At 42.4% G+C, this 18,080-nt stretch overlaps 1 protein-coding gene and 1 pseudogene across 2 annotated transcripts in view; both read left to right on the top strand.

Moving 5' to 3' along the window:
• Positions 1-18,080, top strand: part of GNAI2 (G protein subunit alpha i2) — a 132,575-nt gene that overhangs the window by 56,400 nt on the left and 58,095 nt on the right. The window lies entirely within an intron of this gene.
• On the top strand, positions 15,310-16,077 carry LOC148686904 (protein cornichon homolog 4 pseudogene; annotated as a pseudogene).

The raw sequence follows: 18,080 nt of genomic DNA, 5'->3' as shown, positions 1-18,080 counted from the left end.
AGGGGAATGCTCCTGAAGACATACTACTTCTGTAACCTTTATATAAGTGGTTCTCATACCTGAACATGAGTTTGACCAAACTGCGGGAGGCAGTGCAAGACAGGAGTCCCTGGCGTGCTATGGTCCATGGGGTCACGAAGAGTCGGACACGACTAAACGACTAAACAACAACAACATACCTGAATTTAAACCCATGCTTGTTTAAAGAAAACTTGAAAAGATTGTCAGTAGTGCTTTGAAGTAGTATTCCTTTTTTGGCAATGGGAGTTGCTGAAATGCTTCACCTAGTAGACAATGACTTTTTTCCTCTACCTTTTGTATTGCAGCTGCAAGGAGTAAAATAAACCCTATTGATTCCTGTCATGCATTAGGATAAAGCACAAGAGAGTTAGTTGCAACATGGCATGCATATTAGCAAGTCTCTGTATGTGCATACAGCTTTGGTGCTGTTTTTTATTTATCAGGAGCATTCATAAACTGCTTAACACTTCAAAAACCCCTGAGCATGCTTATCACTATGCAATCACTACATGCAAGGTGTGCCATTGCTGGGCAATACAGGGTTGCCCCATAGCTACCTTTTAACTGGACTGCATTATTTCTCCTTCCAAGGTTTTAGTACTGTCTTAACCCTGACTAAATTTATCTATGTACCTGTAAATTAGTGGCTGCAAATGCCAGTTGTTAGCCAAGAATAATGCCATGTTGGCCTAAAGAACAAGAAGCAGTCACCGTTTTGTGGACAGAGAAAACAACGAGTGGCAAGAACGAGGGTGTGTACACTTGATGTGGGGATTAATGGATCAGGAACAGAAACCCAAGCACCCTGACCCCCTGTTCTTTGCTTATATTATAGAGCTGTTTGCTTGGTGAGTAAACAAGGGATAGCGCTTTCTGGATTTTTGATTAAAGGACTGTAAGCCTTAAGGTTCTATGCACATTTATCCCCGTCTGTGTTTGCTTGGCTGGTGGTTCCATCCCACTTGGCTGAGTTGGACTTGGGAGCATCTGTCACTCATTTGGTAGAGCATGTGCTTTGCTTGCGGAGGGTCTCAAGTTCAATCCCTGGAAATTTCAGCTAAAAGGATTTCAAAAAGTAGAGCTGGGAAGGAACTTCGCTCGAGACCCTGGAGAGCTGCTGCCAATTGGAGGCAGTGTGGACAGTGTCGGGCTACTTAGACAAATGGTGTGCTTCAGTAGGACAGCTTATTAACCTTACAGTGTTTTTAACAGCCCCAATTTCAGTGTAGAGTTGAAAACATTTTGAGTAGCCGTACTCAGTGTGCCCCGCGCAGTATGATAGCGGTAACTGCAAGCTGAATTGCAAGGCCCGAGTTTAACTGCAGCTTTGATTGACAAAAGGGAAGGTAATTCTTCATACAGCACATTGTTGAACTGTGGAATTTGCTGGGAATATAGTGATGGTCACCAACTTGAAGGATTCATGAAGGATAAGGATATTCACGATTCATGGATAAGGATAAGGATATTCACTGGTAAGGATAAGGATATTCACCAATTCATGAAGGATAAGGATATTCACGACGGGTATTCATACTTGCTGTGTATCCCTAGGAATACCTGCTGGGATCCCTAGCAGGGAAAGTGCTGTTAAGCATGTGTCCTGCTTGTGGGTTTTCCATGAGCATCTGGTTGGCCACTCTGAGAAGAGGATGCTGGAGAGGATGCCCCTGCCTTCTGGTCCAGCAAGGCACTTCTTACAACCTTAATCTGCACTGAGTGATTGCAGTCAGCATTGTGCAGGTAACAGTTAAAAGTTTTGAAGTAACTAATGAGTGTGAGAGAGAAGTGTGCATGCATTCCTTCTGCAATTTATACAGGCGTGTTTTTTGGCGGGGGGGAAGGGAAATTGTACCTTTCAGATTATCCCAGTCTCCTCCTGTGGTGCAGGCAGTAAGCAGTAATGACAATGTTTGGAATGTGGTTTCATGAAGTAGAAGAGGAGAGCCTTTATATAGGTTTGAAAATGACATTTCTTTTGTGTGTCTGCCACGCATTTGCCGCTATATATTTAAAGGGAAGTATTGCTATAGTAACTAAAAACTAAGTGCTGGAAACACTCTGATGATCTCCTGCTAAAATATTCTGCAACTAGTTTGCTGTCATCTTTCCTTCCGAACCGTGCTCTGGATTTGGAATGGAAAGAATTGCCTATAATTGTCAAAGATTATCCTTGGGGGTAAACCCTTAAGGCTGCAATCCTGTGCGTTCATACCCGAGAGTAAGTCCCATTGAATTCAGTGGGGCTCGCTTCCAAGTAAGCATGCATAGTCTTGCACTGTAAAACTCCTCTAATTGCAATCCCAGTTCCCATTCCATGTTAGCATATGTTCAAGATTGTAATGAGCTGTGTCACTGGATCTTCAATCACTGAAGTTGTCTAACTGTTGAATAGACATCACCATAGTGACGTGTGTGATTAGTAAATTATCCTATCTGATCTTCCAGATGCTTAGTACTATTCCAGTTTTTAGAAAGATGATACACAAATGCAGTGCATGGATTTCTCTTTTTGTTTTTAAAGGTCATAGTAGTTTTACCATTGCGTGGACCAATTTCAAATTTGTAACTAGGGTTACATTCAGAAGCTCGGTTTTTAAAATGGTATGCATGGTCTGGAAAGCAGGTTGTTTGCAGGTAGAGTGTGTGTGTATTCCGTGGTTTTGTAGTCCTAGAAATGGCATTATGTTTTAAAGGAAAACATATTGATGGTTTCTTTAGTGTCTTCTATTGAAGTTAGCTACCTGCTTAATGAGGGTTTAATCTCCTTCGATCTGGGGAGATTCCAAATAAGTTCAAAATCTCCTGCTTTATGAGTTTTCTTCTCCCTGACAAGTCAGGGTATTGGGGAGGCAAGACACGGGTCGCTCTTTCTCAATGTGCAAGACCTGGGTTGATCTTTGTCTATGAAGGAAAACTAGCCTTAAGAGGAGCCTTTTTCTGCCCATAGGGTCCCATTCACAGGCTGCTTTCCCTTTTGACACAATAGGCTACCGTACATTTTTCAAGGAAGCTACCGAAGGAGCTCAGTAAAATGGATGAAACTTCAATGGTCCAGTTAAACTGGCAGGATATTTTAGTGATTCTTTTTTTTTTTAACTTTTCACTGGGTTCAGGTAGCAATTAGGCACAGTGGCATTTGTTGTCTGATTTGGTCAGAGTAGGGAAGTGAACACTCTCCTCTATTCTCCTCCTTCTTGCTATGCCAGAGGAAATGCTAATGAGAATAAGGCTTCGCTGTGTTTGAAGTGCTGGGAAGACATTTGCTTAGTAGCACAGTCATGGGACCATTCGGTCATGATCTGTAACTGGTTGTTCCATAAGAAGCCCAAGCTCCTGTTGCTTAAAGCAAAATCTGTATCCATCAAATAGATTCTCAGTTTGGTTTGCACAAGTATTTGTTTTCTATCTCAGCTTCCATTTATTTCTAATTTTCATCCTTTTTAGCCTGTTGTTGTTATCCCTCCCCCAGCCTCCTGTGAGAGCGTTGGCGGAATTGTCAACTACAAATGCCTGGAAATCATTACAATTGGAAGAACACTCTGTGTTTTGTTTGAATCAGTGGAGTGTGTAATATATAGAGTATTCCCTCCCCCCTCCAGGTTTTTAACTCTACAATTAATACTTCAAGAAATGAAGTTTCTCCAGACTGAAAAAGACTGGAAAATCTGAATCCCTAATTACTTTAGCAGCTGGTTTAGAGGAATTCCCTTAATGATTGTTCCCCCTTCCCCCAATGTTTTTGTATGTTTACGTTTTATCTGTAAGCTACTTTGGGGGGAATGTGGGATATAAATAAATCAATAAATTGTTCTAATGTTGCATTTGAACACTGACTCTTTCTTCAAAATGTGTATTTCTGCTTCTTGTAAATATGCATGAAATATGAAAGCTTGTGATGGAAGGGAAATAGGTAAAGTTCAACGTGTTTGTGTTACAGCATCTCAGTTTTGTCTTGGCAAGCCTTGTCAGTGCCATCTACAGCACAGATGAGAGGTACCGTCTCTTCCCAAAATTGCCTTCAAGCACTAGCCAAGAGGTTTAGCCTGCTCTGGTAACATTTTTATATGTAAACCTCCCCCCCCTCCCCCAAAAAAGCTGTATGGAATATGGTGGTAAGCTGCAGGCTGCAAATGGAAAAAATTGATGCAGGGGAAAGAGCAGTTTTAGAATAAGAAGCCTGTTGCATCATCCCATATGCACTCTTTTCTTTTCTTTTCTTTCTAGCAATGGCCTCTTGCACTTTTAGTTTAGTACTCCAGATGTTCGGAGTGCTTATATGCAGAGACTGGTAAGGAATCTAGCTCAAATTCAGCTTAGCTGTGTAAACTGTACAGTCAGAGCTTGGAAACGACAGAAGGCGTAAACATGCATTTAAGAAAGAGACTTCATAGAAAGCTGTGCTGACAGTCACGCCAAGACCTGTGGTCCCTGGAGATGACTCTTGACATTGGTTTACATCTTGGCCTGTTTATTTATTTTTGCTCTGTGGTGTATTTGTATATTTATGAGGGTTGCATAGCAGTATTCTTAATTACTCTCCTTGGCTAGGGAGAATGCACTTCCTAATTAGAACCTAGAGATCAGAATGCTACTATTATAATGGGAGGTGAAGGGGGAGTGGAAGAGTAAAAGTTGGCTATTAAATTCAGATGTGATGATGACCTGCTAATAAATGCAGGAGGTTGGTGCTCTAAGCACACTGTGCAGCTTCTATGGGAACAAACTGTATCTTGTCGTCAGAGCAGTCTGGGCTATAATTGACTGTTTTGGTTTGGGCCAGTTAGCCTTACAAGGGGGAGGCGGATGCATAGGAATAGCAGAAAGGACTTTCAGTAGGTCTTTGTGGAGGAATAGAATGGAGAGAGAATTATAAAATGGAGTATTGCTGGAGTCTATTTGGGGTAAGTTGCCACACTGGAGTGCACTAAACTGGTGCCTTCCAAATATTTGCAACTACAAGCCTCATCGCCCCAGCATGCACAGCAGCCTTCCCTAACCTGATACCAATTGTTCTGAGAGTTGTAATTCAAAACATCTGGAGGGCACCAGGTTGGGAAAGGTTACAGTGAGGAAAATGCAAGAGGATCTTTTCTTTTAACACAGGGCACAAAGGTTTTTAGTGCCCTGTGCTCAGTGCTGTTGTTGAGAAGCTCCATTGTGTTAGGTTGCATTGTTTGCTACTAGAGTCCCCCCTTTTCTTTTTGAAAAACACCCACAAAAGCATGTATATTTAGTTGATCTTTGCTTAATGAACTGATCCTTTGAAGGAAAGTCTTCTTTTAGGTGTACATGTTTGATTTGGTTTTGATTTCTGAAGCTTAATTTATTATTTCTGCATTCATTAGGTTGCAAACCAACAGGTGAAGGGGTAAACAGTAAAAATAAGGGGCACACAGTAAAAATAAGGTGCGAAGCGAAGGTTTTCTTCTCCCTTTTCTTGCACCCAATACAGATACCTGGCTGATTGAAAGCTGAAGTACTGTATAGGGAAAAGGGTGACAAGCAATCTGCTTTCAGTTTTAGGATTGTTGCTTTTCCCCAGGTGACTGACTGAATAAACAATTATTCACTCCTTCTAGCTTTTGTTTCAAATTAAATTCTAAAAAAAGAGGGAGGGGGTTGTTTCCTGCCTGGCACAAGGGCCAGCCAGCCAGCATTGTGCACGATGTTAGAAACTCAGATATATAAGCTAATTGTCAAATGGCACCTTAAACCTAGGTTACAGTCGCCACAACAAAATGTCTAGGCACCCCTACCCCCTGTCCAGATGGGATTTATTATTATTGTTATTCATTTCAATTCTATGCCTCTTTATATTTTAAAGGAGAAAAATACAACACATTAAAACATCTAATAAAACAATCCAGAATAAGACAAAGTCAAGCTTCAAGGAAAATATTTCAGATCCTTCTCTGACATTTTTCTTTCTCCATATTTATTTACCTTCTTAATTTATATAGCTTATTATTGTAGGAATTAACTGCAGAAGGGGTGAACCATGTATTCCCCGGGAGAAAAAGCTGGGCTAGAAATGCAGCAAGTAAGCACTTCTGCTGGAGGGAACAGCCAGATGGAAACGTCATTCACCAACCTGGCATCCAAAGTTCTCCACACGGTTGTCTCCACTGCGCCAGTCGCAAAACGCACCCGGCTAATTTCGAACACTGTTGTGCACAGTGTGAGATTTGGGGGGGGGGCGGAGAGAGAGCTGCTTTATTTAATAGCCAATAATTGGTGTGCAAATCCAGCTTCTGAAACATAAAGCAAAAATTATCCTGAGCCCTGTCGTGCACCCAAAGGGTTCATGTTGTGCACTGCAGTTAAGGTGAATACATGTGTACGGTAAGCTCACCATGGAATTTCAACACGTACAAAAACAACTTGGGACCTAGTTGCCTGAAGGAGTGGTGCCTTTGCCCATGCAAACCTGTCTGCTTATTGAGTTTTCAGGGTGAGGCCTTCTTGGTTTTGTTGCAGTCTGAAGAAGTCTGGTGACAACTGGGGGGGGGGAGTCACCTTTTGCCTTGTGGTGGGTGTCTAGCTTGTGGAATTGTCTCCTTCCTGAAATGATAATGATAATAAATTAGGCACCAATTTTGCAGAGTTTTCACTGCCTCCTGAATGCAGACTTGTTCACCCAGGCCTTTCCTGATCAGTGATACCAGTTTTCAGTTTGTGAAGAAGAAATGATTTACAGGTTTGAGGAAAGTGCCTGTCTTTGGCAGGTTGCTAAGGCAGCCTCATTAGAAAACCTGCCTTCCTTGAATTCGATGCCAGGTTCACTTTAAATCACATAGTGAATCCATGTACTATGAACTAAATTGACTGAGAAACTGACAAACTCTGTAGGAGCTTTAAGAGAGCACTTGCATGACTATAAATTGTATACAGTATACTGTATTGATAGATCCTGATATTTAATATCAAAATTCCTTATCTATTGAGCTGAAGTCTCTGTGGCATAATAAATACTTCAGTAAAGTGTCTTGTGCTCTGTTGAATTCTCGTGACTAATTAAAATGGTGTGTGTGTGTGTGTGTGTGTGTGTGTGTGTGTTTAGAAAGCATATGGTCTGTTTCAATACGAATTGGTGGCATCTCATCTCTGGGGGATCAATTAAAACCCCATTTGTGACAAGCCTGATTTTATTTCTGCTTTACTAGAAAGACCCTGGGCACTCTACTCTACATTGCTGGTACCATCTGTCCCTATAATAAAGACTTTCTACAAGATCTACCTGCTGTCCGTACGCCCACTTCAAATCGCATGTCAACACACACACACACACACACACACACACACACACACAGTTGTTTGTTATTTCTGTAGGAAGGAGCTAAGTGGTGCTGCCAGCCAAACCAGGTACGGTTACTCAAAATCTGGTGGAAATTTTTTAGAAACACACAAAGCAATAACTTGATTGTTTCATCTGATGAAGGGCCTGATATGTGTAGCTTTTTATCCTAAGCATTTAGTTATGAATATAGCTAAGAATAATAATATTCTAGTGGCATTTTACTTACTCTATATGAACAAGGGTGGATAACTTGTTTTGGGCCCAGGGCCACATTGACTCATCTTGGCCAACCCTCTCCGGGAAGTGGGGGTGGGATGTCAAAGCAGGGGTGTCAATTCTTTTGAAAAACACAGCAATCACGATCAATATTTGTGTGTGTTTGTCTGTGGCAGTAGGGCAGACACTGTGCAAGCAAACTAGAAACAGAGTGATGTGACTGTTAAGAAACAACCATTTAAATGATTCATTCATTTCATTTATACCCCTTATTCTCTCCATATTTTTAATAGTTAAAGATCAATTTACCCCTTCTGTCACTATGTTCTCCAAAATTATTTTCATTGCCTTCCACCCTGATAAATTTATGCTCCCTTCTTTTCCTATTTCCCCTAATTAATTTAAATGACTACATCAGCCCGTCAATTTATGCTTCATTAAATAGATCAGTTTCCCCACAACAGTACCTTTATTTTCTTCTACCATCAAAAACTCCCCCTACTTTCCTCCTTCAGTCTTACATGCATTGCTGCCTTTTTACTTAACAGCCTTGAGGAAGATCAAATAGCACTTTTGATTATTAAGCTGACTTACTCACTGGTAACCCTACCACTGCCACCTTTGAAAGTGTGAAGCTGCTTGCTGCAATGCTTCAGCTTGTCCAGGTGCTGGCTGCATGATATTTGCAGCAGCTCTCTGGACAGATTGTGCAGGCTTATCTCTCTCAGGGAAAGCATCACAGCCAACTCCTGAGCAGTGGTAGCTGAAACTGCTGAAGAAGTGAGTTATTCATGAGGGCTGCAGAAGCACTCTGAACACTGAAGTCAGCAACACTTAAAAGCAACTCCACTTGCTTTGGGCGGGGGAATGCTGGACAGAATGCCCTGTGAATTATCTGAAAATAACAGCACAACAGCAGTGGGAATAATGGGAGAAGGTAAAGAAAAGGGGTCGGAAATCAGGGGAATGCCCCCAAAAGCTGTTGCCACCACCTTTCACATATCAAGGAGGGCTACATAAAGCTTTCAGCAGGTTGTATAAGGTCCACAGGTTACCCATCCATCATTGCTGCAGAAGATATCATTGGAAAAGGACACCTAAATGGGTGTTCACTTTTGTTTTAGGAAAACTGTTTCCCTAGATTCAGAATTGCTTCTGCATAATAAGGGTGTTATGTTTGAAGGTGTATTTAGTGCCCATTTCTTCTTACAGCCGTTTTCTGAAGTCGTGTGTCCATTGTGGCCAGTGCAGCATAAAGTTGCTTTCATACGGTAGAGATCAAGCATGGAAGAACTTGCGTTTGGTAAGCGCGGCATGAGTGTGCAGGAGAAGGGACCTAAGCGGCAATATAATTGCTGCAACACAGTTTTCCCGCTGAGTGCTGGTCACCTGTATCTTATGTGGTGAATGTGCAAGAACTTCAGGATGAAGTGTGCGAACTGTAGGCAGTGGCTCAGCAGTCAGTCTGCGGAGAGCACCAGCAAAGTACACCGTTGTTGATAAATGCTGTGTGGTCCCAGCGGGATTCCAGTTAGAAGACTTCCCTGTCTTTGTCATTGCTGGTGGCAAACTTCAAATGTCGAGAGAGTTTAATTTGTATGTTGTTTAGGAAGCGGCTTTGCTGTTGGCTAGATAATTACAATATCAACATAATTATATAGCCAATTTTGTACATAACAAATGAAATATTGTTCAGGCAAGCGCCGTCTGGTAATTGAATCAGTACTTAGAAGAGCTCTTCCTTTGTGCAGCAAACAGGCATGTGATCACATCTCCTCTATTAAAAGGAGGAACCTTGCAGCTCATAATTTTATCAGGACTCCATGTAACAAAGGTGAGACATGTTCAGAATCCAGCAGTCAGCTGAGAAATACCCAATAATGTAATAATGTACCCCTCCCTATATCAGAAATGCTTTGAGGCATACCAGCAATTACGCCAGAAGCATAGCTGTTGATTAAAGTTTATATTATGATAAATATTTTTTTTTGGGGGGGGGCTGCTTGACTTCACTGTAAAATATATTAAAATCAATGTGGCCACAGCAGGCAGGAGAAATTGATATCTTGCTTTCTGTAGCTACCTCTACAGCATGGGTGTCAAACACAAGGCCCGGGGGCCAAATCCGGCCCGCCAGACCTCGTCATGTGGCCCGCCGAGCGCCCCAGCCAGCGGGACCCAGCAGCGGGACCTTGCTGCTGAAGCGCCGCGCCGACAAAGCGCCGACAAACAGCTGGGGCCGGGGGGGGGGGTCCCTTCGCACTCTTTTCTGGCCCTGAATCAAGGCGGCGACCCCTCCTTCCCTTTCTTTCTTCCTCTCTCTCGTTCTTATTCTTTCTTTCCCTCTCCTTCCTTCCTTCTTTATCTCTGTCTTCTCTCCCTCTTTCTTTTTCTTTCCTTCTTTATTCCTTCTTTCCTACTCTTCTTTCTCTCACCTCTTTCCTTCCTCTCTCCCTCCTGCTCCCTCCTTTCTTCCTTCCTTCCTTCCTTCCTTCCTTCCTTCCTTCCTTCCTTCCTTCCTTCCTTCCTTCCTTCCGTCCTTCCCATCTTTCTTCCTCTCCCTCATTCTTATTCTTTCTTTCCCTCTACTTCCTTCCTTCTTTCTCCCTTTCCGTCTTCTCTCCCTCTTTCTTTTTCTTTCCTTCTTTATTCCCTTCCTTATTTCCTACTCTTCTTTCTCTCCCCTTTCTTTCCTTCCTTCCTCTCTCCCTCCCACTCCCTCTTTTCTTCCTTCCTCCCTCCCTCCCCTCCCCTCCCTCTCCCTCTCCTCAGAAACATAGGATGCTGCTTTATACTTCTGGCCCTTAAACCCTGGAACCAGGAGAGCAGCTCCAGTGAGTCAACCTCAGCCAGTCCCTTTGGTGAAGGGTGGTGGCTCACTGGCAGAACATCTGTCCTGCATGCAGAAGGACCCCAGCATCTGCAGGTACTAGTAGCTCTGCAAAGGTCCTGCATGAAACCCTAGCGAGCCTCCACCACCCAGTGCAGTTACCAAAAATCATTTTTCAATAAATTGTACAATAATTGTACATTTGAATATCTACTTGCCATTATTCTGACTATGTTTCTGCTTTCAGAGCTAGTTATTACTTACATTATTACAAAAAACAGTAATAATTGAATGCAGTGACAATAATTTATGATAATAAAGAGTGGACACATAGTCCTACAGATACAACCGGCCCTTTGAGGGTGACCAAACTGCTGATGCGGCCCCCGATGAATTTGAGTTTGACACCCCTGCTCTACAGTTTCTCTGTGCTTAGGACAGGACCTAAGACACAATTGATGCTAATTAGATGGTTAGTAGCAGTTGTCCTCTTGTCAGGTAATAGATTGGCAAAGCTAAATTTCCTTCTCCCTTCCTTGCAGTTGGCTCATTTAGAAGCCTTGACCTCTTGGCCTTTTAATTATTGCTCTGGGTATCTCAAAAATGCGCACACACTAGATTATTAATGTGAATCTGGGTGTCTTGCCCACACCAGACACTAATGCAAATAAAAAAGAGGCATTCAGCCGCTTCAGTAAATGATTATCTTGCTTCTCAAGTTTGGATGCAATCTTCTCTGTAAACCATTTTTGTCGGCTTGTTTTTTTATTGTTCTGTATGCACCAGTAGATCTGTCATTAAAGGATCCATTTTTTTTTGTCTGTGCGTTTGCATGTGTGTCTCCAGATCAAGCACCTGTGATCACTCATCAGACTTAGCTTAAAAATGCATCATTATCCAGTCAGTGTGATAGGTCAGCACAATATGGCAGTCTGCAGTCTGAATCCCTGTTGGATTTCTGTGGTTCTCTGCTGATAGGAACAATTGCATTTGTTATCATTGGCAAAGCCATAGTGAAGAAGTATACTGTACTGGGTGCAAGAGTACAAAGAGGGTTCTTGATACAGAGCAGAAAACGGTGCCTGGCTGTTGCAGAAAACTGAACAGTAATAATGCTATGTGCTTTTCAAAAGAAGCTGTAAATACAGTACAGTGTAAAACTGATTTTGATAGTTTATTTTCAGATAGCTTTTCCTGTGTTAATTTCAGTTGCAATGTTTCGGTGAATGATTCTGAAAAATGGGAAGGCAACATCACATTTACATGAGCAAATTATGTGGGAGTTAAGAATATTACTTCTCTAGAAAGAAGCTTCCATGCTTCTTGTTCCTTCTTCACTCCAATTTCTTTCCTGTGTATGAATCAGACATTCAGCTGCTAAGACTGTGTGGTTGTCTAACACAGTGATATGACCACAGTTTTCAGGTGGGAAATTACTTGCGTGAAAGTGCCCCCGCCCCGATTTTATACCACAAGAAAATGTGAATGTGTATGGCTATTTCATACAGAGGTGTTTTCAATCAAATGTGAGAAAACCGTACCATTTAAGGATCCGAAATCTGGATTTGCCCTAAAATTGAATGGTAGATGGAGGGAAATAAGCCTCAAGGGTAATGCTTGATGTGAACGTAACTTTAGGGAAGTAATTTTTAAAAACACTTTTTACCTTTGTCATATATCATTTTTTATTAATAACAGCATCAATGGTGCAGCCCCCTTTAGATAACTTTTTTGCCATAGGGAGATAATGGTAATGGATGTAAAGGGAAGCTTAACTCCTGTGTGTTTAGGGCTGGAATTCTGTGCACTCCTCCTTGAGAGGAACAGCCTGGATAAACTCAGTAGGATTTACTTCAGAGTAAATATGCATAGAATTGGGATTGTAAACACAAGCTGACTTTGAGCATATAGCTCCTTAATTGAAACTATAAATAACACATCTTGTCTGGGGGAGGCACTTCAGTCTGTGAGCCTGCCTGTGTTCCTCAGGCCATGGATTTGCTTGGTGAGTGATAAGATGCATTATAAATCTGAACACAAGATACATTTAAATCTGCAGTGGATGGAATTTGGTGTCGCTCAGTTACAAATGTTCCATCTGCACAAACATTTCAGTTTGCCAGATGGAATGATCCCTCCCTGTGCTGTCCGGGTTCTCCTGACTGGGGAAAGGGGGGGGAACCCCATTGTACAAGAACCGTGATAGGGTTCATTAGGTGTGATTCCTACCAATGTGCTATTAAATGAATCTGTTCCATATGTGCTTGTGTGCATGTGTTGGCTATTGTATACAGGGTTGACTGATCCATACGAGAGCCCTGGAGTGTTCACTGAAAATGAGACCCATCAGGGTTTTCCTGAAATATTTCTGACTGGCACCAACAAGCAGCTGTGCCTCTTCACCATCAAGTGTGTCCACGTCTAATCTGCCTCTTCTCCCTGTAGCCCAGCGGTCAGCAACCTTTTCCAGCTGTGGGCCGGTCCACCGTCCCTCAGACCATGTGGTGGACCGGACTATATTTTGGGAGGAAAAATGAACGAATTCCTATGCCCCACAAATAACCCAGAGATGCATTTTAAATAAAAGGACACATTCTACTCGTGTAAAAACACCAGGCAGGCCCCACAGATAACCCAGAGATGCATTTTAAATAAAAGGACACATTCTACTCATGTAAAAACACGCTGATTCCCGGACCATCCGTGGGCCAGATTGAGAAGGCGATTGGGCCGCATCCGGCCCACGGGCCTGAGGTTGCCTACCCTTGCTGCAGCCTGTCGTCTTCCACCTTGGCCAACTAGAAAAGGACTGTGTGGCAACTGTGTCTCAAAGTCTTTTTCTTTGGGGTTTCCCTGTATGTCTGCACTAGATTTCATGGTATAGAGGCTATTTATTTATTTTTATGTTTTGTTTGCAATTGTGTTAGTGTTTCTTAACTGAAGGTGATAAGGCCCCTAAACACAATTTTAACATGCATTTTTTATACATTTGTAAGATACATTTTGTAGTAGTAATTCTGGACTGTTAGTGATTTCTAATGTTCATTCATCAGCTAGTCATCTCTTACACCCAGTTAAACCACCACCACCACCACCACCACCTACAAGAACCCAACATCAATTTGTTCTCATAGTTTGGACAGCTTCTCTGTGCTTCATCACAGATTAGTACTAGTGAACAAACTAATGGAGTGGGAAGGAAAATCAAGAAGGAAAGCATTCTCCAATAATACCATTCCCTGTGTTGTGGGGTTGTAGGCCTTGTCTTGCAGAGATTTCAATAAAGCTTTCCTGCAACTATTTTGTGTCCTCTTCTGGTTTGGGGCAGACATCTTTTGGTGGTACAGTAAATATTTTCATGGTGTGGTCTTTAAAAGCCTTTTGTCCTATGCATTTCAAAACCAGTTGAGTATCGTGAAGACTTAGCTTTTCCACTGGACTCCTATTGCAACTGTCTTACTCCTGGTTCTGCTATTCTTGTTTCTGGCACTTGTTTCCTGGGGGGGAAACACAACTGCTCTTAACAGCTTCTTCAAAAGGTCAGACCAATGAATTCCAGAATGAAATAGTTGTCTGAAATGGGGAATAGGAGAACGGTGACCTTGTGGGTCTCAGCTGGTTTGTATAATTAGGGGAATGTTCTCCTTTGTTGTACAAAACCTACTGATTTGTGGGCAACCTCAGGTTTCTGTCATTCTCTCTGGTCAGAAATGCCAAGTTCACTGTTCATTTGTGTTGGCTGTATCTTCTTGTTCTTTCGTTTTGATTATCTTCCTGCTTGGCCACCCGTGAATGAGCATGTGACACATAGCACCTGGAAACGGACCAGGCAGTCTTAGCTGACCAGGCACCTGGGCTGGTGCTCTGCTTGGATGGAACCGGACGGTCATTTGTGGAATGCTGTTGCTTGCAAATTCCTGTGATTGAATAAGTTTCACATATGGTCATTCCTCTCACTGGAAGAACTGCTAGCTTGGTGAGAAGATACAGTTTGCCTGAAGGCTGAGTTTTAATAATCAAGGGTGAAAAGCAACATCCTTGGGGAAGCAACTTCTATAATAACATACCTGTTTTCTAGCAAATGCTGGCAAATTAATGTCACAGCCACCTTTGTAGTTCTGAAGCGTCACATCCTTAATCTTGCAAATGTCATAATAAGACACAAAACCTGACAGATTGAGTCCAAATGAAACAACTTTGATCTTTTCACTGGAAATGTTAGGAAGTTTGCTCGCTTTTGTTTTTCTGCAACAGGCATTGCATAGATTGGGCTTCCCTAAGATGGAGGCCTCCAGCTCTTTTGCGCTTCAACTCCCAGCAGTCCCAGCCAGCACAGCTGGTGACTGTGGTGCAAAAACATCTGGAGGGCACCAGGGTGGGGAAGGCTGGTGTCAGCCAAGGCCAGCAAGTTAATAGTAGTCAGCTCCTGGGGCATGTCCTTTGGGAACAGTGGGCAGCCTAGTCCAATGGGATTCCCCTCTTCTCCTCCCATCACGTGTCCTCTGCACCATCTGCCCAGACACTGAGATCCAGTACCGAGGGCCTTCTGGTGGTTGCCTCATTGCCTCGTTGCGGGAAGCCAAGTTGCAGGGAACCAGGCAGAGGGCCTTCCTCAGTTCCTGTGGAATGCCCTCCCATCAGATGTCAAAGAGAAAAACAGCTACCAGATTTTTAGAAGACATCTGAAGGCAGCCCTGTTTAGGGAGGCTTTTAATGTTTAATCGATTATTTTATTTTATTTTTCTGTTGGAAACCGCCCAGAGTGGCTGGGGAAACCCAGCCAGACGGGCGGGGTATAAAAATAAAAATAAAAAAATAAAAAAATAGTAATTATAGTATGTATATTACCATTTTGTTTTTGTGTTAGACACTATTCTCTCCTGTTTCGCTTTAAGCTGTTATTTTTTGTTTGTTTTACATTATGATGTCTGGATTTATGTTATGCACTTGTTGACATTAAGACTATTTTTAATTGTTCTTAACATATTTTTTTAAAATGTTGTATTTGTTATTTTTTTCATTTATGAGCCGCTTTGGGCACAATTTTGTGGTAAAGTGGCATACAAATAAGCTGGCGGGTGGCTGGTGGGGCTCGCGCCGGAGGCGGCACTGACAGTGGCGGGATGGAGTCGGTGGTGTTCATTTTCCACTCATTGATTGCTGCCCCCTGATCTTCCTCTCCGTTTATTTCATAATTACACTATCAGATTTGGAATGTGACTACATTAATGCTAGATCTTGCTGCTCAAAACTAAATAAATGGGTGATCCCTGAATTGATTGGCCATACCATTGTCACTGTATTAATGCTTATTTCACTGCACTGATTCATCTTCCTCCTCAATTTACCTGTAGCAACCTGGAATATATATAGGTACATTATGGTTCCTAGTGGAAACATGGGAGTATTTGACTCCACAGAGATCCATAATCGAGGGCAGCTGAAATTGCACATGAAGGAAGCCATGATTAAGCTTGGCTTTCATCTCCTTTGTTTTTTCATGTATCTTTACAGTATGATCTTGGCACTGATAAATGACTGAAGTAGAAGTGTTACAGTGGCCAAATTCTGAGTTGTCACTCACAGCTTTCAAGTAAACCTAGACCAGTGTCGTCATGCAGTATATTTTTTCCTCTTTGAACAAAAAATGTTTTTGCTGTATTTTTTAACATAAAAAATATTTATAAAACAAAAAACAACAACAAACAAATAAGCTGGCAGTGACTTTTCCACCCACAAAATGGCATGCAAAGTGGCTCGTAGTATATAAAATGAAGGACAAGAATAACAGTTTAAAAAAACACAACATGTTGGAAGCAACCCCACTCCTTGTACCAGTCATTTTGACGGCAGGATGCCTGTGGGAGCATCTGGTGACCTTTTACCTTGGTAGGGGTGAGGAGATTGCCGCTGGGGTGTCTAACCAAGATTAGAGACAATTGCTGTTCTTGAAAGGACTGGAGCAGCTGTGGTTCTGTGCTGGCCCCACTAGCAAGCCAGCTGGCTTGATCTTCAGAGCTGACACAGTGTGGTGGATAGTGTCTGCAGCATGTCCTCTGCTCATTATTTTGTATTGTGACAGGCACCAGTTCTACCCATAGATGCTGCCTGGGGAAGAGAGAAAGCCAGCTCTTCATTTATTAAATGGTAGTGTTATTGTTTTAGTGCTTGCTGCCTGAGAGACAGCTCTTGGTGCCCTCCATCCCCACTCACCCCGACCAGGAGAGAGTGACCGCAGGAAATCCTCTTATGTTTATTCCTATGCATAGGTATCACAACACTCACTTGCAATAACAGGTGAAAGCATCGGAAGCTCTTGTTTTCTAAGGCAAAGGCATGCTATGAATGACAGTTTCCTGCATTTGGTATTCATTTGTTTCCTAGGCCTGCCAAAATCTTTCCACTTCTGTGCAGCTAGGTCATCCATTCCACCGGACAGGTCTAGGCAAAAATGAACACAAATTATTTGGGGAGCTGTCATCACAGGCCTTGCTGTCCCAAGGAGGAACAACTCCTCTCCTTTGAAAAATCCTTCAGAGTTTAAAGAGTATTTTTTCCTCTCCAGATCATTGTAGAGTTGGCTCTTGTCAGCTTCTGAATAGCATGCTCAGATGCTTCGTACAGCTTGGGTGGCCAGGAAGACCCAAGCCAAGAATAAGAACATATGAGTTCCTCTTTTCAAAAAGTCAAAAGACTTTTCATTGGTAGGCATAAATCACATGGCTGAGGGGAATGGATGACCTCACATCCTCTCTTCCATAAGAATCCCTTGGTGTAGGGATGATTCATAAATTGGATCATGTTGGGGAAAGTCATGCATATTTCAAATTCAGTGAGGTTACTAATGTTCACAGTAGCTCAGGGAGGAACTAGTTTAACATGCATGCCTTCCTCAAAGGAGTGTATGAGATAATACTGTCCTGGCAGAGAACCCTCTGTTACCAGGCTGTTGGTGCTCATGTGCATTAGTGTTACTGGGAAATGAACAAAAATAACACACCTTTTCCTACCAACAACAGGTTTTGAGCACAGCCAAGGGGGATGATCTAGTTTGACAGTTTTGAACCCATTGCAAACAGTGACCATATGTTTAATAATAATAACGTCAAGGATAAACTGCTTTGTATCAAAAAGCAGAAATTTGGAGAGTTCAAATAAGGAATCAGAATTAATTCTAACACTTGAATCGACTCAGAGTTCAACTTATTTTAAAAGAAGAATTTGAGGAATGCTTCAATTTACCCTCGCCACCTCTTCCCAGTGCATTGTCTATCCGGCCAGTGTTTTCATCTCTGCAAAGCAAGGGTTAATCTGAAGCATAAATTCCCCTATTTTCTCTTGTGTCTCTGAGCTGTATAGCCAGGCTGCAGCTACTGAGGTTGTCTAAAAGCTTTCTGTTTAATGTTGAGAGTTCTCATGTGCTGGGCTTTCAGCTCTAAGCCTATTTCCACGGCTGAATGTTAACCCCCAGGGAACAATGCACGCTGTGTCGTTGTGTGCTGGTCCTTGTCGCCGCATGTGCTTGTGGGTGCTGGAACGAATTGTCTTCAACAATCCGATTTGTTTGGGGGTTTGGCTGGCAATTGTAAGCGACTGAAGACAAGCAGCATGACTTGCTCATAGACCAAAAGCAGGGCTGATGGTAGTGAAACCTGGACATTTTGACACTGTTGGCAAGTGGGAATTCTGGTTCAACTTCATGCTTTGTGTTGC

Source organism: Zootoca vivipara, chromosome 2 (genome assembly GCF_965207765.1).
Source record: "Zootoca vivipara chromosome 2, rZooViv2.hap1.1, whole genome shotgun sequence".
In the NCBI taxonomy this organism is placed as follows: domain Eukaryota; kingdom Metazoa; phylum Chordata; class Lepidosauria; order Squamata; family Lacertidae; genus Zootoca; species Zootoca vivipara.
This window is presented reverse-complemented; position numbering and strand designations above follow the sequence as displayed.